This window comes from Megalopta genalis, chromosome 1, assembly GCF_051020955.1.
Source record: "Megalopta genalis isolate 19385.01 chromosome 1, iyMegGena1_principal, whole genome shotgun sequence".
NCBI lineage: Eukaryota > Metazoa > Arthropoda > Insecta > Hymenoptera > Halictidae > Megalopta > Megalopta genalis.
Window position 1 is genome coordinate 16576918 of NC_135013.1, and position 23706 is coordinate 16600623.

General features: G+C 42.6%; 1 protein-coding gene across 13 annotated transcripts in view; it reads left to right on the top strand.

The window, feature by feature from the left end:
• Positions 1–23706, top strand: part of shaker (potassium voltage-gated channel protein Shaker) — a 489510-nt gene that overhangs the window by 279528 nt on the left and 186276 nt on the right. Inside the window, exon 1 of one of the 13 annotated variants that reach the window (XM_033473878.2) lies at positions 20549–20882. The exons of the other annotated variants lie outside the window; for them this stretch is intronic. The gene's annotated coding sequence lies outside the window, so the exon portion shown is untranslated. Of the gene's footprint in view, positions 1–20548; positions 20883–23706 lie in introns of those variants that run through there. 13 annotated transcript variants of the gene reach the window in all.

Genomic DNA, 23706 nt, shown 5'->3' on the forward strand with positions numbered 1-23706 from the left:
CTAAATACTCTCCGGCAATGTCTGCGCACCTTTTTCGTACTCTCGACGATGCAATTTTTCACTGCAACACTTCGTAACACGATTATTATTATTGTTAGTTTATTCAATTGTTCAACTATTCAAATGAGCCTTTTGCATACGATGTAAAAGAGTATATATTGGGTTGGCAACTAAGTAATTGCCGATTTCAGTTATAGATGTCTCTCACTCCCATTTTTATGATATCCGTAAATGTTATATTATAAAATTATTATTATTATTATTATGTTATTTTTTATTATATTATTATATTATTATATATTATATATAATAAAATAATATAATAAAACAAAATATAAAATAAAATATATAATAAAATAATATATATTATTATTATATATAATATTATTATCATTACCCGTGAATGTTAGCAACTGGACAAATTGAATGCAGCGGTCAAGGGAAAGCGACCAGAATTGGTCAATCGTAAAGGTGTCATTTTCCAGCAGGACAATGCTAGGCCGCACACGTCTTTGTCCACACGGCAAAAATTCATGGATATTGGTTGGGAATCGATGTTACACCCACCATATAGCCCTGATCTCGCGTCATCGGATTACCACTTATTTCGATCCCTGGACAACTCCCTTCGTGGTAAAACTTTTAATGACGATGACGCTGTAAAATCTCACTTAACTCAGTTTTTGGCCGAAATGGATCAGACTTTCTACGAGCGTGGAATTTTCAAGTCGTCAGAGAGATGGCAAAAGGTCGACGAACAAAATGGAAAATACATTACAGATTAAACTTCATTCCAAGTAAAAAAATTTTTTATTTCATTGAACAAATCGGCGATTACTTAGTTGCCAACCCAATAATTAGAAGCAATGTAATTTTGCTGTCACGTTTTGCTAAACATTTTCATTCAAGTCTATTTTAATTTGTAGGTGAAGAACGTGTTCGAAATACACGAATCTTAGCTTAGTCAAGGTTTACGATGCGTACGTGACTTCGCCGACATTTTTCAGAGAAAGCAGTTTCGGCAACGATCTTTCACGAAGAAAAACTGCTCCGGCCGAATATATATCCTTACATTAAAGTTGCGTTAAATCGTCAACTTTTAAATTTTCATAAAGCCAGGAGATCTTTTTTCTTAGCGATAATTAATCTGTGGATCTTCGTGCAAGATCAAAATTACCGTGCATCTGTTCACAGGGACATGAACTAAATATTATTTAGTATTAATTTAAATTAGTATTGATTAAATTATTATTTAGCATTTTATTAAATTGAAAATGGTGTACCGACTTCCTTCAATCCTTCAAATCTATTCGCCGTTTCAAATTCCGCTTAATCATTTCTATAACGAACGCAGAAAATTCGCAATTAAGGATCCGCGACATTCAAAAATCGGAGTTTAAATCGCTCATTTGTGATGTAGTTCTTTTACTTAACGAACACTGAAGAAGCAGGTAAAATAAAGCTGCGTACAAAATACTTGATTTGGTCGCGATTCAATTGTTAATCAATCTTATTAGCAACACGCGTACGCTACGCGAGCCTAAGATTATGTTAAGGTTATTTCACGTTATATCACGTACTAAGGGTTAAAAACCATTAACATTATTGTTTGATCAACCCAATCAGTCCGCGAACTCCTTAACCCCTTACACTACAATTTCTTTCATAACCGCGTTAATTATCCCATCTTCTGCATTCATCGTTCCTCTAATAAAACAAGACAATATTTGCTCCTTGTATGTCTTCATTCACTTCGGTTTTAACAACAGAAGAATCAAATATCGTTTAGAAGAAACGAACAACATTCATATTTAATAAATCATATGAAAAATCTCTATCACGAGTCTGACTCGTTGTTACAGTGCAAGGGGCGGTCGGTCCGCAGGATACGCGACGCCATTCGCGATTGATCACCATAATCGGTTCGCGACTGTCGACACGGTTTATATTCGTCGCCCATTCGTTCCAATTATTCCGAAGTTGTCCAGAGTGTCTTACGCCGTTTTTACAGCGTGGGCGACGCACGATGCGTCGCCGCGATTAGTCGAAAGGGGTCGGTGGTTCGATTGTGTGCGGGGTCGCAAGGGGTCGGGGTTGCTACGGGGTGGGAACCGGGGATCCCCGAGTAACGTGGGAGTAACATTTACGCCCCATTTTCGGCGGAATCCGTTCCTCGAAGGAACAATCGTTAGCGGGGACGTGTGTGCTGCACACGAGAGGGAATCGAGGATGGTGCCTCAGTTTGGGGGCGGACCTCGGTGCAGGATGATATATCCGCAGCAGCGGGCGACATCAGCGAACGGGATCCACGGATGCCACGTACGCGTGCGGCCGACATCCGGGGGGGATATGGTCCCGTCGGCTTCCGGTACCCGCGATCGTCCTTCGCGACCCTGAATTCCGCGGCAGTTTCCGATCGGGCACGCGACCAGCGCTTCCTCCGGCAGTGACCAGTGTGCTACACCGCAGGATTGTGCTCCCTTCGCGGCGATCTCGCGTCTCCTCGTTCCCTCGTCCAAAGAGGAGCGAGGGAAAAATTTAAACGGTCGGATCCTGTGCTTCTTCCGTGATATACTGTGACGGTAATCGTTTCCGGGCTCCTCGCGAGGGGTATTATCGTGGCAATTGTTCGTAAAAGTGTTCCGAGACGCGGATTACGATCGCGATCGAGTGCGTTTGCTAGGAGTTTGTTTGCTGCACACTGCTCTCTCTCTCTCTCTCTCTCTCTCTCTCTCTCTCTCTCTCGTCACAAGTCGGTTTTTTCCCTGGGATCTGTTTCTGTTTCATTAGCGGATAAAACGTTCCGCGAGATTGTACGTCCATGTAGGTCCTGTTGTTCGTGCTTCCAAGAGCAATTTCACTTCGGCTGCAAACGTTCGTTGCGCGAGTATCTTGTGGCACTGTTATCATCGAGTCTTCTCCTAAACGTGTCTTGATTTTTGTTGAATTGGTTCGAAGCTGTTTCTGTTTTCTGTCAGAGAAGCTGCGATGGCAAATTGCACAATGCGTTCCCGTTGTCCGTATTTCAAATGAAAGCATTCGCGAGAAGCGTTAAATACAACATAATAGTGTAAGAAAGACATGCAAGAAGTGGCAGAACCGCTCGGAGATGATTATCTTTAGTTCGAGTAAAAAGACATGTCCGGGTGCTCGTTTTCTTTTCTACTTGGCACAGGGTTTATCTTGAAACTTTCAGACAAACCGAAACATTTAAGATACGTTTTCTGGAGAATAAAATTCGAAGCTATATGAAACCTGCGTGCAACAAATATCTGTACCGAACTCCAAGTGAAACGAACCGTATAATTCCGAGTACTTTTTAATATCTGTACAATACTATTCGCATTCCTTCTCAAATATTATTAATTATCATATACTTTTCGTTCGAATATATTGGGTTGGCAACTAAGTAATCGCCGATTTGTTCAATGAAATAATTTTTACTTGGAATGAAGTTTAATCTGTAATGTATTTTCCATTTTGTTCGATAACCTTTTGCCATCTCTCCGACAACTTGAAAATTCCACGCTCGTAGAAAGTCTGATCCTTTTCGGCCAAAAACTGAGTTAAGTGAGATTTTACAGCGTCATCGTCGTTAAAAGTTTTACCACGAAGGGAGTTGTCCAGGGATCGAAATAAGTGGTGATCCGATGGCGCGAGATTAGGGCTATATGGTGGGTGTAACATCGATTCCCAACCAATATCCATCAATTTTTGCCGAGTGGACAATGACATGTGCGGCCTAGCATTGTCCTGCTGGAAAATGACACCTTTACGATCGACCAATTCTGGTCGCTTTTCCTTGACCGCTGCATTCAATTTGTCCAGTTGCTAACATTCACGGATAATAAAAAATAACATAATAATAATAATAATAATAATAATAATAATTTTATAATATACAATTTACGGATATCATAAAAATGGGAGTGAGAGACATCTATAACTGAAATCGGCAATTTCTTAGTTGCCAATCCAATAGAAGAAATTTGGTCGCGAAGCTATGGAGAAATTTTCGGCGACGTGTGCGACGTGAGAGGAGACGTCGTTACTTAACTTCGTTTCTCTCTCGAAACGAAGATGAACGAAATTAACTCGGGGACGGGCATAAATCGGGGAACTGCGATCGAGCAGGATGGGACCCTAGTCGAAGTTCGAAACTATTCGAAGCGGCGCGGTCGACGCTAAGACCGATAAGACCGCGTCGAAGGTAATCCTTCCGGATATTTTTTTCATTTTCCGATTCAATTAAGTGGCGGTTCGCATCGATCTGGGACGACTGCCAACCGTTCCTCGAGGCCTCACCCCCCTCTGCCCCAGCATCCCCTTTTTAAATATTCGAGCCGCGTGCGGAGCTAACTATTATTAAAGGAATAATAAGGATTCGATCATGACGACGTCCCTCCGATGACGTTCTGTGCCGCAGAGCTTCCTCGTTGTTAACAGCTGTCACCCACGCCGGCTTCTGTCCTCGAAAAGAAATCGGCTTGTCTTGCCGACTTGCCTTCCACGAAGAAACTTTTCCATCGTCGTATCGGGGTATTTCTGTTCGAATTGGTACGGTGGGAAGCTGTGCGAACTCCTTGAAATTGCAACTAATTAATATTGTTCGTGAAAATGATCGCGATAATCAAAGATAAACGCTGGAGTGAGAAATTGATCATTCTCGAGCTACCGATAATTCGTTAAAAGAAATTGGATTATAGCCTAACTTGGCTCATTTCACAGGCTAAAGTCTCTATTTTTACCTCTCTGAATGTTATTTCCAGAGATACTTACGTACCAAAGATATAAATAAGAAAGCAGAGGCAGTTTTCTTCGCGAAAATCTTCGAATTTGAGGTGGAAAATATCGATATCGAAGTTGCGATATAATTCTAATGAAGAATGATATACGATATAATTCTAACGAAGGATGATCTGTTTAAACTCATTTTATTGGTCGAAGACTCTATTTTTGTTCCCTCGTGTTACCTTTTCTCGAATGCGATCTCGCACTAGTGTGTGTGCGATAAACTGAAAAGAGTCGTTTTGAGAAGAAAATTTGATTATTCCAGCTTCGAATGTTTGTAAGAAATTAAAAAAAATTTATCTCGGGACTCGCACTAATATACGTTCGAAGATTAAAGTGTCCCCTTTCTAACCACCTATACAAATTTACTCTACGTTTTTTTGCCACCGTGTTATCGCACGTTCCGCGGCGCGAACCGTGTCCATCGCACGAACATTTCGTTCGCGCCTCCATTACTTTGAAATACACTGGTCCATTTACATTTAAACACGCGGTGTTTATACATACGCGAACATATAGGTTGAACCGTGCAATTGGGACGGGTTGTGTTTCGAGAGCGGTTAGCGCCAGAAAAAAGTTCTCGAGGAAAAGTTGAGTGGCGCGGGAAAGGGTTTGTTTTCTCACCACTTCACTTTTCTTCATAAATGCCGTGGCGCGACTAGAAAATGCAAATACATTCTTCCTAAAAATGGGGCTGCATGTATATGTCCTTCTGAATAAATCTTAGCAGAACCCAACATTTGAGACGGCTGCAATTCTAGGACCGCTGCGAAACACAGTAATTATTATTCTTATAGCTGGGTCATTTTAGAAATTCGGACAAAATGCAGCATGCAAATTAAAAATGAGAAAACTCTTTTATTCAAACACTCTGTGATTTATCTTCTAACAAATATATTCGAATGAAACAGGTAAATATAAAGATAATTCCTAATGTTACGTGTAGAACATGAAATCTTGTTGCTATAAAGAAAATTGAGCCATAAATTCTATCATTCTTTAATGATAGAATTATCATTATTATTATATTATAGAATATATATTAGATAATAATAATAATAATAATAATAATAATATATTAGAATTATACTATTATTATATTATTATTACAATAATGATAGAAGCCCCCTTTGTAAATGAGGCTTCTTGATATTCAATTATTTGTATATATATACAAACAATAGATATATACAAATAATTGAATATCAAGAAGCCCTATTTAATATATATATTCTCTAGTAATGAAATTAAAAAGCATAATCGTTGATCGCAGTAGAATAAAATTTGCTTCTCGGTTGAAAGAAATTAACAGCATACATATTCAGTAAATTATGTTGAAATTCTTCACCGGTGCAAATCAAATCGAAACGAAGTGGAACGAAGCTCTTAGTACTCTTCGTGAAACAGTTCAGCCAAGAAAGGAGAGGCCGGGGAGTTGGAAAGAAAGAAAAAGAACGTATCCAATACTGGTTCTGACGCGCACGACCTCGGCCAGTGCCGCATCGGTTCGTGACCAAAATGGCAGAGGCTCGGTCGGCCATCTTGTCGGCTGTTAACGAGATATTATTCTCCGGAAGACTTCGGGGAATCTGTATCGCGCGTCCTCGAGGATCGCCGAAACGCATCGCTGCGATCCGTGGCATGGTAGCCGGGCTGCGATTCCCGCATTCGAAACTTAATTGCATCCTCGACTCGACGGTACGTGGCGGCGCATTAATCCGATCTTTCTGCGGCGAATTAGCGGACGTGCGATCACATAGATTATCCGCGAGGCCTTTTAGCTGGACCGAGCCGTTCCCTTTTTCCTTCAAAAATAGCCCCGCGTCCCTGAACATGTTCGACCGGCTGTCGCATAGTCCCCGCGACTCGTTCCGCGCCCAATTTTGCGGATACTTTTCGAAAGTGGTACGCAACGCGTGTCCGGAGGGTGGCCGCGAGGCGGTGGGGATAATTTGGACGCGGAGAGGCGCCAAAACAAATTCTACGATAATAGCGGCGACGAGCGGAATTCATCGAAATCGGATGGCCAACGATGGGGAAGATAATTACATCTTACGATCGAGCGGAAGCGGAACACGCGGCCGTGCATTAATTCGCGCTGCACAATAGATTCGGCGACGCGTGCCCCCTTTGCACGCTATCTCGCCTATCCGTTAATCCGACAAATTTATTGGCACGACTTGTTTTGTAGGTTTCTATTATAGTCATTCCCGCGCTGATCCATTCGCGTCGGTCTATGTCTTCGCGCCTATTCCTGATCCGCGTCAATAAAAGCATCGGGAGTCGTCTCGACATCAAAAATTCGAATAAAGCAATCGACTGCATCTCCGTGCGACCTTTATGTGCAATAATAATCGATTGTATCTTCTCGTTATCCTATTGAGACGATCGGAGAGTCGCGTTTCACGAGAAAATGGAAGATGAAAAATATCTTTTTGACGTTTCTTTTGATAGCTTTGAAAACTTGTGCTCGTAGAAGTCCTGTTTTTTGTTGGTGAAATAACGGATCGGGATATATTACGGAACGAAATTTTGTTGAGAAACAAAACTACTTCGTGAACGACTCAATAGTACTTATTTACATAGCGTTCTCTCTGTTAAGTTCTACGATAATTGCAAATACGACGTTTATTTAACTTCGTTCGTAAGCTTGGATTCCGCAGCCTTGAAAATGACCGAAACAGTCTGCTCGAAAACAGTCGGGACAGAAAAGCAATTGGATTTTCGGCAGAGAATGGGACATTCGCTGAATCTACGACTCTTGTTTGCCGCATTTTCTGTTGTTCGCGCGCGAGGAGACACCCCCGCCTCGTGGAAGACGGAATTTCCAAGAGTCGGACCAGCGGGAGGACACGTTGCGGGAGAATTGTCCTCGGTCAAATTGCGTCGAGAAGTTCGAAAACAATCGATTTATGAGGAAGTTGCAGAGCTAAAGGGCCGAAAAGTTCGGACAACTGCTCGGGGCCATAAAAATTTCGAAGGAATCGCGCTGGAAGGACGAACCGGCTATAAATTTCCATAACGCGGCGATCCAGCAACGCTGACCGAATTAGCTTCCCTTGTACGCCGCGGTTACTCCAATTTTTCGAAGACCGGCGTTTATGGCACCGTCCGATGGCGAGATATAAGGTCCTCGGAAACTTTTCCGAGACTCGTCGCGCGACCGGGATTTACTGTGTCGCGATAATGGCGGACCGTGGATTCCCCGGATGCATCGCGTACGGGTTGATCGGTGCCAAAACTGGCGGCCTGCATAGCGATTATCCATTATCAAACGGATTTATAGACAATTTCATCGACGCGCCCGAAAATAAGACGCGATAAACGGCCGCCGTGCTTCCTTTCGAAAGTCTCCGTACGTCGCTGCCTCGAAAACATTATTCTAGCCATTCTTATTTATTAGCAATTCGGTGGAAAGCGCTTTTATGCATCGGCGAACGAGCGTTGGGTACGTTGAAGGAAAAACTATAAAGCTTAACGAGGTTCGTGCCAATGGAAGCAGGTGAAACGGACTGCTAATTTTTGTAGTCCTCGAGAATGTTATATTCCGAAGCATTATAAAGATAGAAACAGCCTGACACTGCATCAAATTCTCCGTAATTGTGCACCTGTTAACAGTAAATAATAACTGTAATAACGTTCAATCGTTAATGCAAAATATAAACTTCAAACGTTAGTAATCATTAGTCTGCGGATTTTTATGCAAAATAAAAGCTGTCTGCGTCAATTGCAAGGAATAGAAATTAAACAGCGAGTTCGTTCTTTCGTGTATCATTTCAATAGATTAAAAATAATACACGGACATTTCTCGATTCTTTTAATTTTGTTAGTACTTCGAATTACAAGTATCCAATTTTTCCATAAACGTATAATATCCGTAGTCCAATTATTATACTTTATTAGCTCGCTCTTCGTTCAAAGCGCAATAAACTCGAGAAATGATAAATTATACACCGAATTTTCTAGTCTGGTCGGAAACGGGAGACTTTAATCTTCGTATCTATGTCGATGCGAGCAGCGAAACAAATTTTCCAGACTCGGTAGAAATATTTAAATCTGCAGAATTATCGCGAAGCGCATAATTCGCGGCCTTATCGTAATTCTGACGACTTGGTTTCCATTCCAAGTTCGATAAAACCACGGATAAAGATAGTATACCAAAATTTCGGTGCTCAGACTTCGCCCGACGAATCCACGTTCGGTTTTAGTGGCGTAACAAACTTTGCAAACACAGTAATGTCTCTCTAATTGACGCTTAGCTTGGTCAGAAAAATGGACAACTTGGGAGAAAAGAGGTGCGATTATTCGAGTTTTGCACCTCGTTTTTATAATTGTTGACGATCTGCCACTATAAAAACGAGCCGCAAGGCTCGATCAATCGTATCTCCTCTTCCCAAATTGTCCACATTTGTGTACAATCTGAGCGCCAATTAGGGAAACATTATACAGTACCGTCATAATCATTCGATACTGTACACCTGGGGTGTCAAACTCAAAAGCTAACTTGGGCCATAATAAAAAATAAACAATGCTTAACTTTAGGTGGGCCGCAAAAAAAGATCAATGTTCATAGAAACAAATATTTTTATTTTATATTATTATACCTATTATATTATATACATTTTTTTTTTTTATATATTATTACACATTGTAATAAACATATTAGGGGGACCGGAAAGTAATGTCGTTTCTGCGCATATTTATCTGTGTGAATTTAATGTAAGCAGACGACATAATTTTCCGGCCCCCCTAATATATAAAGTTAAATTATTGTTTACGTCCTGATACTTGACATCAAAAATGTTCATCTCGGGCCGCGAGTTTGACATCCCTGCTGTACACCGACTTATTCGAACGTTGCCGGATCGCTTTTATCATTCGAAGCGCGATAAAATCGTAATGAAAAATCGTGCAGCAGATTTTCTGGTCTCGTCGCTAAGGGAAAACTTTAATCTTGATGTCTCCATTGGTTTCAATCACTAAAAACATGCTTTACCAAAACGGCAACAACGATCGCCGATATCGGAACAGAGTATTCGAGCATTACGATACACAGTGAACAAGAGAGACGAGGAGGACGCCGAGGTAGAGGAGATTATGACTACACATTATCGGACTCTGTGCATAGCAGAGCGGGAACGGAAACCAGCGTGAACTCGTCGACGTTTATCGCTAACGACGTCGGCAGCTCTAATCCGACTCGAACTGCCTACGCCGTTGTTCGCAGCCAGAAATCCGTCGAATTTCGATAACGTAATGCTCATCGTGCCGTTCATTTCTCCAGGAGAGCCCGCGCCGGCACGCCGACGTACCTCCGGTATCGTCTTCGTTACGCGTCCAGCGGGAAACAACATTTTCAATTCGCGATTCTCCCCGGAATCGGACGAGACCAAACACGTGAAAAGAAACGTGTCACGGTCGATCGAACGGGAAAGTTTCGCGGCTCCGAGCGACTGAGTAAGGAATCGCCAGCGGTTTATCGGTCGACCACCCTTTCACCCTTTTTGCACCTATTCTAGCTCCTCCGCAACGTTCGAACGTGCGAATTATCGTACCCTTAACAGTAAATTTTCCCGAATTTTTGTGTTTCAGCTTATAAACAAAAGTGCACAATTTGGGAAGAGGAGATGCGATCGTTCGAGCCTCGCACCTCGTTTTTATGGTTACCAATTGTCAACAACTGTGAAAACGAGCCGCAAAGCTCCAATAATTTTGTGTACAAGCTGAGCGTCAATTCGAGAGAATTTATAGTATGTTCAATTTATTAGAATTGTTAGAAGACGGCGCACAGTCTTATTTTACTCGTACAACATAGATTTTGCATAAAGATCCGCAGTATAGATTTTACATTTCATTTTCTTTTTGATTCCGTGGATAATTCTGACATAGTATATATATATTATTATATGTAATTATATATAAGCGATATCTCCATTATCGTTAATGATACGCAGAAATTCTTGAGGAACAAATTGTTTGGTTCAAAGGGATACATATTGTGCTGGCAATCATTTTTTTGTAAATGTCATATTTTTTGAGACTTCAAAGTCATCGATGTTTTTTCGAATGGGATTACATATTTCTATCATTATATCATGATAGCTAAGATCAAGAAGAATCTAATAACCTGTAATAGCATGACCTTTATGTGACCTTGGGTACGAATAATATATTATATATAATATTATAATAGTATTATATTATATATATATTATATTATTATAATATATTATATATAATTCTGGCATACATTCTATGTGCAGATCTTCCACGACTTCGCAACTGTTCATTATCGAACATCTATCTCCCAGTAGGAGGGTCGAGAAGATCTTTGTCCGTGCGAGCATTTCGAAACTCCATCTGAGAATTAATTCTTGGAACTTAGTCCGACACAATAGTAAAAGCTATACTATGAAAGTTCGTTGGTTGCGCCGTGAAAGCGAGCGTAGGTCGTTGTTGTCTCGTAAACGGCAGCAACGTGTCGCGTGTCGTTCTCATTCGCGTCGAATTTATGCGACGTCCCCTTCCGCGCCGCGGCGTTTATTTTCAGTCGGGAACACGAGCTTCCATAAAGAACGCTCTTTCAAATAAACTGCTCGAGGAATTTAAATGGACCGCCTAAGCGGCATCGTTGTTTCTGGCGGGAGTTGCGCCGGTGATTCAAAAGCATAATGGCCAACGGGACGGTGTGGAAACTTTCTTTCCAAGGTCGTTTCTTCCGCCCCATCGGCTACCCTCCTTTTTCATCTGTCGGCTGCCCGATCACGGAACCAAGATTGTAAACATTCCCCTATAACTGAACCGGCGATATCCCTTCGTCGGTGTAAAAACGTTTTCGAACTTCGAAGTTTACGCTCGCGTCGGCTAAAATCAGATTGCCCCTCGGAGAAACGACGCTCTTTCGTTCGTAACAAATACGGATTGCGTTAGTAATATTTGAGCCGTTTATTTCGAAAGTGGCACAAGTCACTTTGTTTTTAAGTCGATATATTTAACCTTTTAGGTATACGGCTGAATTCTGCGCGAGGCTATTTCTCTGGACGGCAGAGTCTGATGTGTACTGTACAGAGTCTGTGTACTGTATATACAGGGTGTTCCAAAAATGTCCCGCAATCCGAAAGTGGCGGGTTCCTCAGGCCATTCGAAGCAACTTTTTCCTTTACAAAAATGTTCTCCGAGGCACCGTTAACGAGTTATTAACAAAAAACTGTGACCAATGTGAGACGAGCTCAGCTGACGCGAGGCGACCGAGCCAATCAGCAGAACTGGGATTCGACCGCTCGACCGTTGGCGCCGTTGGCTCGGCCGCCTCGCGCCAGCTGAGCTGGGATTCGACCGCTCGACCGCTGGCGCTGTTGGCTCGGCCGCCTCGCGCCAGCCGAGCTGGGATTCGACCGCTCGACCGCTGGCGCCGTTGGCTCGGCCGCCTCGCGCCAGCTGAGCTCGCCTCTCATTGGTCACTGTTTTTCGTTAATAACTCGTTAACGGTGTCTCGGAGAAAATTTTTCTAAAGGAAGAAGTTGTTTCAAATGATCCGAGGAACCCGCCATTTTCGGGTTACGAGACATTTTTGGAACACCCTGTAGACTGTTGTAAATCGATGTGAAGACAAAAGAAGTGTGAAACAATGCATATGAAGACGATTATTTGATTGAAACGATGAGCGAGTGAGCTACTAGAGCAAGCCACTATAGTGGCGCGTCGTGCCTAAAAGGTTAAGGGTTTGCGTTTTAACACGTTTAAAAATACGGATGCTAACTTTCGAGAAGATTTACTTGTATTTGTTATCTCAGGATACTGATATTTTTCTCGGTATAAATAATTTCGTATAAACATTAAAAAATCACCACTTTTCATTACGGTAAAGTGACACCTTCAAAATAAACGGCTCATTTGTTGTTGCGCAAATTTTTAGGATACAGGAAAACGTGTACATCGTGGAAAACGAATTTGACAATTATCTACGAAAAGACCCTTTCTTCTCTGATTTTAATGAAATTTGAAGATGCTGTAGTTTTAAATTACATTGTAAAATATCTTCCTGTACAAAATTTGTACTCAGAGTGTTCAAAACATTTTATGAATTGATCCCGAAAACAATTTGCACACTTTCTAAGTACGAGTTCAGCACGAGTTATGTCCGAATTAGGCCTTTCTTAAGTCTTCGCTATTTATTCTCGAAAGCTATTTCCTAAACAGTTTTACAAATGGTAAAAATAAATATTCTAAATAAACACTTTGCCATAAGTTTCTCGCGAATCTCTCGGAAATAGCAAGCAGAGCGATATTCTCTTACAACGTTGTCAACACGTCGAGTTGTATAACATATTTAAATTTCATTGAAATCTGTGTAGGGAAGCCCTCTGTAAATATTAGCATGAATTTTACTTTCATCGCTAGAAATTTTCTAATTGGTCAAAGAACTGCCTCCTTGATTTTAGTTTCCATAAAATTGAGTATGAAAATGAGACTCTGCATAAAGATCTGCAGTCTAGTCGCAATAAACGCGCTAATTCGACGACCGTGCGGTAAAACTTATATAACTTTTTAATAATACGAGCTTTCCGACAAATTCTCTCGCTTAAAATAACGAAACAACTTCTTGCAAAATAATTGTATTAAAAATCATTATTGAGTTTCTCTTAGTCGTAACTCGTTTATTGAAGAGTCCACTGATAGGCTTTTGGTAAATAAAGTGTCAACACTAAACTTACCAAGCTCTAAATATAACTTTTGTTACAATTAGACTGCGGATTTCACGCATTTATGGCAAAATCTGATAAGTAAAATAAAAAAACATTAACAACATGACAGGAATTTTAGGCTCTAATTACACTGGTTTTAATTCATCGATAATATTAAAAGAAGAAGTCCATCTCTGTTAAACTCTTGTTCTGCACAATCGATGCAGACAATTTTCATTTTGCATAAAAATCCACAGTCTACTTACAAAACTGCGATTAAAAAGTTCATCATTATCAATGAAAGAGTACTTATAATTTCAGCCGCTTTACTGTTAACACTTTATCGTCCGGTCGTGGTTGAGGCTGCCACTCAGTAAGGACTGGCTTAGTCGCGCGCGCATTTGCTCCCAGTACCGGCTAAATTTTCGCTATTCATTGTGTTGTGCTTATTCCTTTAAAAATAATAATAAATAATTATTATTATTATAATTATAATTCATAAGGATATGGGGAGGTCAGCATACAGGAGGTCAGCTACTAACAAAACAGTAAAGAAGCGAAAGCCGTCGATAGCTAAAAGTCGATTAATAGGCTATCGGTCGATAAGCATTGGCAATCGAAAAGCCGATTAATAGGCTAGCGATCGATAAACATTGGCAATCGAAAAGCCGATAAATAGGCTAGCGGTCGATAAAGTGTTAAGTAGCAAGGAAATTTCAGACGAGAAAGCGTGCAAAATCTTAGCGAAACGTCGTCGCTCGTTGCCAGCCAGCAGCGCGCCAATAAAGCGCGTGAAATCTGTCTTGTTCGTTTGAACCGTTGAAAGTTCGAGTGCACAATCGCTCGACGGCGTAGCAGGAAATATTCAGAAATACAAGATGCGCTATCTAGATCCCGAACAGAGCGTTCTGCCGCGACAAAGAGCCATAAAGCGAGCACGCTGAAAATCTCGGCGGCAATCTCGCCGAGGAAAGGCGCAACCGTTTCGCGTCCGTTGCTCGATAAGGATCGGCCGTCGAGGAAATTTGACAGTATCGAAGCATCGTTATCGAGGATATCGAGGCAGCGATTCCATCGTGCCGGGCGCGTGAAACCGTGCCGGTAATCACTGTCACGCGTTCGTTACGCGTCACGTCCAGCGTTTTCAGCATGGCGTGCGCGATTACGCTAATTGAGGCCTCGACGTCCACGAATCCGTTCCTTTTCTTGGGGGTTTCTCTCTGTTGCACGCAGAGAAGTTGCACATTTGCCGTGGAAGTTCGAGATTTCAGAATCATTCGAGATTTTTTGAGCAACAACACTTCTTCGAAAGATCAAAATAATCGGGCGTCTGTTATCGCAGGATTTGTTCTTGAAAATGTCGGAACATTTTCTGGAACGGCTGCTGTCATTAGTTAGCCCGCGGCTTGACCTTCAGTCGTTGAACGCGGCTTAACGTGATTGCCCGACTTAAACCGGACGGGTGTAACATAATGTAGATAGGGGCTGGATAATAAACTCGCGGCGCGATCAATTATTTAGCCAACATTCGAGCAAATTGCTGCGGAGCATAAAATTGCGCCGGCTATCGTAATCGGCGATCAGCCGGCCGGCGTAGGTGTTCCGAGCGTGTGTTTGTGTGGAACAGCATGGTCTCGCAGAAAGCGGGGAATAGCTACTCCGTTCGAATGAAAGTAACCGATGATCAGTCGATTCGAGAACGGGTATACGCATGGGAGGCTAGCTATTCTGTTAAGCCATAAGTTACTGTCATTCTAGTCCGCCAACTTTGCAGAATAATACAACCTTCTTCGAACTCGTATGACTGCTCTGCTTAACCCTAGAAAGATAACCATATGACAACGTACGTAAAAGATAACCATACGCTTCAGAGGCGCATGCTTTTCTAAGGCGTCAATTTTATACTAACAATGGATATTTATTTAAGTTAATCTAGTCATTTTAAAGGTTTGGCATTATTGTAAAAATAAAATGCATTTATATTATATTTTTTTATATTTTAAGTAATTTTAAACTTAAATCACTAGACCTCTATGAAAAATTAACAAAAATCAACAGTCTTCGCAGGCGCCTCTGCGACGTAGGTTATCTTTCTCGGGTTAAATAAAAGGTGACTAACAGAAAATATTCATTCATCATTGATTGAAAATTCATCGTGCCGATGAAATTTCGAAGGAATCGAAAGAGATGTCACAGAATTTTTATTAGTCTCGTTTTCGAATTTTCATAGTATTTATCTGTTTTAGTTGCACAGGAAATTATTCCACTTCAACCACTTAGCTGTTGCAATCTCTTTCAGAAGTGTGCGAGTTACTGCGATTATACGATGTGCGTTTGATTTTCTTCAGATTTCGTTTAAATACAACGTTTTTACAACATATACAATTGAATGAGGAATATCAAGAGTACAGTAAATTCTCTGCAATTGTCTCTCAGCTTGCAAACAAAAATGGACAATTTTGGAGGAGCAGATAGGATTATTCGAGCCTCGTGGCACATTTTTATAATTGTCGATTGTCAACGACAATAAAAAAAGGGCCGCAAGGTAGCTGCATAATTATCAGCCGAACATACTTGTGAAAAACAGCTGACATTTTCTGAATTATACAGAAAATTATTCTGTTTCGATAGCACTGTTCTATCTTGCCCAGAAATATAAATATAGGTGATTCTGTCTTTTGGGCTCGAGTTAACGACCGTTAAGAGAGAACTCTCGAATAGCTTACCCTGAACGCGTCGACCGTCTTCAACGGTAAACAGAAATGGTCGAGGAAGACGTATCGGACAGATAGTCTCGGATGCCAGGGGAGTTTTTCGAAGGGTGGCAGCCGAGGGAAGTTTGGGACGATGGCGTAATATAACCCAGAGGATTCAGGAAGAATGGGTTCGAGATGATCAAAGGGGCCCGATAAAGATAGCCAAAGGAAGTTTGAGATGAATTGCTCGATAAGGACGGGGAAGGTTTGATGCGGATCGTCAAAGACCGGCGAAGGGATTAGAGGATGCTGAAAGTTGGCTAGGGGGGCGGGGGCTCGTAAAACGTGATCAAAGAAAATTTCAGATGATTGCTGATGTCCAGATTGTAGATCGATTAAAAAAATCTCGGAGTTTGAGCGGAGCTGGGCGATAATTGGGTTCTACCAGAAGTTTTAATAGGAGAACGAAACTTTCGTCTCGGACAAATGTCGGGAAACGAATTCCCGCGATTAGTTTGTATCGAGCTGGATCTACGATCCGCAGCTGATCTATCGTTCACAGTTTTAAATACGAGCTCTGAATGGGAAACTCGAATAAGTGTCTATGTTACATTTTTGTTGAAATTTATTTATCTGTGTAGCACTTCTACAGTCATTGTACATCGCTTTAGTGTACACTAATTCTATATACGGTAATTTCTCCCGAATTCGCGCTTAGATCGCGGTCAGAAATGGACTGATTGTCAACAACTATAAAAACGTGACACAGAGCTCGAATAATCGTATCTCCCCTTTCCAAATATTTCTCCTCTTCCCATTTTTGTGCGCAATCCGAGCGTGAATTAGGGAGAAACTACCATATTTCGTAAAAAAAAGGAAGCGCATTAGATGCTCGAAACTTATGGAAAATTGTCGCAGAGTGAAAGTTTTTGTCGCAGCGCCGACGCAGGACGTATTCACGTCACGTGCGTCCCACTGTTGGCACACATCGAAATATAATTAGTAGTTAGCTATTACGTAAAATTATATTAGAATTCAAATAGTATACAAATGAGTATACAAAAGACTTCTTGTATACTCATTTCAGAGAAAACTAGTCGGTCTAACGACCAAAAAATATTCAAGTCCTTTGAAACAATGATTATTATTTATTATTATATAACAATAGTTATTCCGTTTGAAAAGGCGTTAACGTACTTTCCGAGACGACTGTATGTTATTGGGTAATTACCATGTTATCTTGGATAGTCACAAATACAACATAGACCCTTATTCGAGGTTCCCAATCAATTGTGAAATCACTTAACGTACTTTCCGAGGCGACTGTATGTTATTGGGTAATTACCATGTTATCTTGGATAGTCACAAATACAACATAGACCCTAATTCGTGGTTCCCAATCAATTGTGAAATCACTTAACGTACTTTCCGAGGCGACTGTATGTTATTGGGTAATTACCACGTTATCTTGGATAGTCACAAATACAACATAGACCCTTATTCAAGGTTCCCAATCAATTGTGAAATCACTTAGAGCGATGAAATCGAATAATTTCGAAGTTTCCTTCTGACATAATACTTCGCGAACGCGACATCTGGTCTTAGTTTTGGTCTAGTACTCGGCCTACGTCTTGGCCTAAGACGACCCCAGGAGATATAAGAAGTATCTCCCAAGATGGGCAAAGGGTTTAGGGTCAAAGATGACGTTCAAAAGTATCGAATCTCGAAGGAGGATATCGAAGGATGATTAAAGCAAGTTCGCCAACGATTTCCGAATGGGTTCGAGGTTGACGATCAAGGATGATCAAAGCTGTTCGAAGCAGGAAGTCAAAGTGAGAATGCCGCGGGAGTCGCGGGGGAGCGGAGATGGTCACCGAAGAATGTAGCAGGATGGAACCCAAAGGGTTGCGTGTAACAAAAGACAGCCACGGCCGGCGAACGGCAAAGGAAAAAGCCGGAGGAGTCTTTCGAAGGGGCTCCGTTTCGGCCGAAGCCTCGGCGAAGAATGAGAATTTTCGACTCCGGCAGCTCCATTTGTACCGTTCGACCGACAACAAAGGCCGCCTCTTCTTCTATTTATCTATTCACGGAATCGATCAACGAGCCGGAATCGATTCGGCCCGCGTTCCTGTTCCGTTCAATAACTGTTTACGAATCATTGATTTCCTTGGGGGGCTCCGAGCTATCGCGATCATTGTTTACGTTCTACGCGACTTCGGACAGGATTTTGACGACAGCCCCGCGCGCCGCACGTTATTAACCCCTTGCCGTGCTTTAACGAGTCTGACTCGTGATGAAAATTTTGGCCCAAACATGAATATGACGAGCCAGGCTCGTGAATAGATCGTCGGGCCAAACGTAAACATCACGAGCCGAGGTCGTGCAAAAGGGTCTATATCAGAGGCATTTACATTTCGGCTCGTATTGTGACATTTCTCGCGCATCAGTCTGATCGGTTTACCACGCGTTGACGCGTAACACTTGGGCCCGAGTTTCGTCGAGCTAAATGGCACGGCAAGGGGTTAACACGTTCCGTGCCGAGCTTTTTTTACTCGAATCTTCACACTTTGATATTTTACTAAAACTTGATGTATTACGTGCAATTATTCATTCTCGTACACATAACAACGTAACAAAAACTTATCAACGCCCATTCTTGCGGTGGAAATTGATTCTTCGGTTCTAAATTTCTTGTAAACAATTTGTTCAGTTCACTAAGTAAACATGCAAGCGTGTACCATCGATGGTACACGTGGCACGGAACGTGTTAACCCTTTCGCTACGGGCGGATTTTCCGCCGCGGTACTTCTGCTGGACGGTGCGCTGCGACATCGCTGCACGCTACAAGACGCCGTTCGTTGCGGGGGTACCGCAGCGGAGAACCCGCCCGTAGCAAAAGGGTTAATCCAAATAAAGTTGAACAAAATTGAAAAAAATAAGGCATATCTATTTATCCGTTGTTGAGAGAAAAATAAGGTGAATTAGCTTTCTGCAGTAAGCACTGACTTTATTCGCTACAAACGATCGAACTTATGGAGGGCCACTATAGTGGCCCTTAGTACCTCGATGGCATCTTATGGAGGGCCACTATAGTGGCTCGTAGTACCTCGGTGGCATCTTATGGAGGGCCACTATAGTGGCTCGTAGTATCGAAAGGGTTAATATTCGAGAAAATAAATCCTGTCGTTTTTTCACCGTTCTACGAGCCGTTGGTCCCTACGATCTACGATTGTTCATCTACGATTTAACCCTTAGCGGACGAGAGGCGGCTCTCGGTCGCCACGGCGTTTAGCGCGGCAGGACGAATGGCGAGTGAGAGGCGACAATCGGTGTTTATGTTAAATATTTGCAAAAATCGCCTCATCCTGCTACCTGACTTGGCCGAAAAAGTCGTCGTCCGCTAAGGGTAAATATCCGACGAAGCTCGTCGTCGAACGTACCTACAACTTTGATGAACTTACCGTTCCGTTAAATTAATGACTGCGTCGAAACTGATATTATCCGGGGACAGGAGAAACACGATGCTTATAAAACACGCGGCATCTTGATTGAATTTGTATCTTTTTGTTCATTTATCGTTTTCATTGCGTCGAACGATAGCCATATCCAGTCGACTGAGTTAGGCATCTATCTCGCGACATGACACGAGTATTGATTAATAACTCCAGGAGCTTTCGATAAAACGTTTCACAACAATTTCTGTTGATAGTTCGGACCAGTATGAATTTATATAAAAAATGTCAGTTTATTAGAGTCGGTAATTTTCCATCGAATTAATTGCAAAATATTGCACCGAGGATCGGGTGCAGTAGAACGTCTTCGACTAGAAACGACTAAGAACAAACTAATTAATAACATCGTGAATCTTCGATAGAATGCGTTAACAAAATTTGTGCCGTTTGTTCAAGCCTGTAATAATTCACGCCCGAAATGTCAAATTTACTGGGATCCATTGTTCCCGTCGAATTAATTCCAAAAGACAGCACTGACATTTAAGTGCAACACCAAGAAACGACTGAGAGAACGGACTGATTAACAGTTTCCACAATTCTCAATAGAAAGTCTTAAAAAAGAAAGACGCGCGCTGTTCGTTAAAACTTGCAATAACGAACACGCAAAAAGTCAATTTACCAGGATCGATCGTTTTGTTGGAATAAATGGCGAAATATCGCATCGAGCGTCGAATCGCGACGGTATCGTTCAACCGTTCGAAGGATATCGAAGGAGCCGAGGATTTCGCAGGAGGGGATGAAATTAGCGGGTTAATGAGGATGCAGCCGGTGGGCGGAGCCAATCGACGGGAGCACGTGGCGCGCGTGGGACCTCGCCTCGAGGCGAGAGGAACTCGGCGTGCCGCAGTTACCTTTCGACCTGTCAACAATAGACGTTCCGCGTCGCTCGCGAACGCCGAGAGAGAACCGCTTTCTTTCAGTCCGTCCGGGAAAAGCGTAGCGTGACCGTCGATCGTCCGCGTCCCGTCCCCTGGTTGCGCTGACCGCACTCGAACTGCGCCGGATAGACCGAGGACGCGTTTCCCGCGCCGGATTCTCTCGCTCGTAATTCCCCCGGAAAAAGGAAAATGGTGAACCAGTGTACCGAGTGCGACGTGCTCCCGCATCGAGTGGTGACTTTTCGGATCGTTCGCAGCTGCCAGTGAAAGTGGTCTCGCGTTTAGGCGAATCTGTCGCCGCCGCGGAACAGGCCCCCGATAGTAAGCCCCGAAGGCTCTCGAAGCTGGACTTCGCGGAACTTCCGACCCGCGTCGGTTACCCCGTCGAAGCGTCGATAATTTCACGTCGAAACTTTGTCTGAGGCGCCCGATCGGTTCGACTTTCGAGCATGCAAACTTTCGGGACACCGGCCGGCGTAGAATCGCCCGAGAAGAAATTGTTTCGAACACCCATAAAATTTTCGACACGGCCGGATCCCCCAGCGAATACGGTGGAAGTTCTTCGTGGCTCGGTGTAGAATAACGCGGGGATTCCGTGAAAATTTGTGGACGGCGACTCCATTACACACCGATACGGAACTCTGTGTCGAGGGAGGGGAATAGCGATACGATAGCAATCGATTGAACGTAGCGCTCGAGACAAAGACAAAGGGATGGGGACGCGGACTGCGGCTTTCGTGCATTCGTTCACGATTTTTCAAAATTCGACGCGACAGGGAGGTTAAAGGTGATCAACGATGCGCTTTCTACGCAGGGAATATCGCGGGGAATCCTCTTGCAAGGAATATCGATTGCTATGCAAATTCTAACACTAAAATCCGCGATCCGATCGTAAAGCGCGACCGATAATCATTTCTGCGAAGAACGAAGTTAACGAGACAGCTGGAAGAAAAAGGAAAAAATGACGAGACCGAACCAGTGAAATCGAAGCGCACCGTGGTACGAAGATCAATGCGCTTCCGGAGAGTAGAGTTGGGGGTATTTTAAGGACTCGTCGTCGTGTCCCGCGATCGTATCCGCGGAACGACAGCCAGTTTCCTCGAAATGCAACTCGGTGCACAGTGTCGCGTGCCGTATCGATTACCATATCTCAACCACCTGGAACGATGGAGGCATAAACATCGGTTGAACATTGCCGTTCGAAAGCGATAGCTCTTCGTATCTCGGTCGCTGGACCCATCGAAGCCCCGTTCATCCCTCGGTCTTCCCTTGAAATACGCACGGCTCGATCGGATTCATTGCGCGACCGGAAACGAACGAACCGCGGGGCCTCGTAAACGTCCGTTCTGCTCTTTCCAAACCGGGTTTCTCCCCTCAAAAAATGCTGCACGGTCGTAAAGCAGTCCGAACGAACCCGATGGACGTAATTAACGCTAAACTTACCGGGTCCTAAAAGTAACTGACGCGTGTCGCCTTGTAACAGGGGTGGCCAAAGCGTCGACCGCGGTCGGCTGGTCGATCGCGGAACTATTCCCAGTCGCTCGTCCGTCGGATATTATCTATGTTTATTTTAAATTTAAGCTTATTTTTAGCTTTAAATTACTACTTTTCTTGCGATCGCGTAACGCTGACGATGTTGACAGACCGTGCGTATAATTAAAGAAGAAAGAAACAGATCGCCCGTAGCGATCATAAGTTTGGTCACCCCTGCCTTGTAACAATGAACTGATATAATTCTAGCAACGTTAAATAAAGAACCGAAGAACCGATTTTTTTCGATCAGCTCAATAGATTCGATGTCAATAGTCTGTGTTCGTAGGAATTCGCGTTAGCGCGTATCTTTTGGACTGCATTGCGAGTACAGTAATGTCTCCCTAATTGACGCTCGGATTGTGCAGAAAAATGGACAATTTGGGAAGAGGAGATACGATTGTTCGAACCTTGCGGCTCGTTTTTATAGTTGTTGACAATCGATAAGCATAAGAGAGCCGCAAGGCTCGAACAATCGTATCTCCTCTTCGAAAATTGTCCATTTTTTTGGACAATCCGAGCGTCAATTAGGGAGACATTACTGTAGACAGAATTGTGAAGTATCGTGGAACGTTAGGAGCGGAAAAGCTTCAGAATTTCTGAGCTATCACAAGACGAAAATAGCATCGTCACCGAGAAACTAATTTACGACAGAGCTCGACGATAACACCGCGAGAAACAAGCCCGAGTACTAAGACGGCTCCTCGTAAACATTCTTGAGACCGATTAAATTGACGCGTCTTATTTACAATGCGGCGTCCTGGGGTGTCCCTCGACGGGAAGCCTTTGAATTACGCTTGCGTCGAAAAGGGCCATCGATACCAGAAAAGAACAGCTATTTCCGTCCGTTCCGAAATAGAGAACAATGTTAGCAAAAGCTTTGACAAAAACAGTAGTCGAGATGATTATGCGTTCGCGTTTCCCCTTTGTATTTTACCGCTAATTTTACCAATCCTTTGATAGAATTAACCGGTTAGCTGTTTCAATTTCAAGCAACATTCGTGTTGCGACGAGTATACGTCGTGCGTAAAAATTCGCTGTTTCAATTGCAATTTCAGTGAAAACTAAAATATATTCGTAAATTTTAAGATGTTTCGAATATTTAGAGGCCGAGACGAAACAAAACGATCGAATAAAAAGATATAAATAATTATTATGAAAACAATGTGTACAGCGAGAGCAAAGTACAGTAATGTCTCCCTAACTGACGCTCAGATTGCGCACAAAAATGGACAAATTTGGAAGAGGAGATACGATTATTCGAGGCTTGCGACTCGTTTTTATAATTGTTGACAATTCGTAACTATAAAAGTAAACCGCAAAGCATGAATAATCGTGTCGCGAAGCGTGTCGTGAAAAGATAAGCGATGTAGCGATGACTAACGAAACAATGTCTCTCTAATTGACGCTCAGATTATCCACATAAATGGACAATTTTAGAAGAGGAGATACGATTATTCGAGGCTTGCGGCTCGTTTTTATAATTACGGACAATTTATAACTATAAAAATAAACCGCAAGGCTCGAATAATCGTATCTCCTCTTCCCAAATTGTCAATTTTCGTGCGCGATCCGAGCGCAAATTAGGGTGAAATTACTGTAGTACGCATTGTAC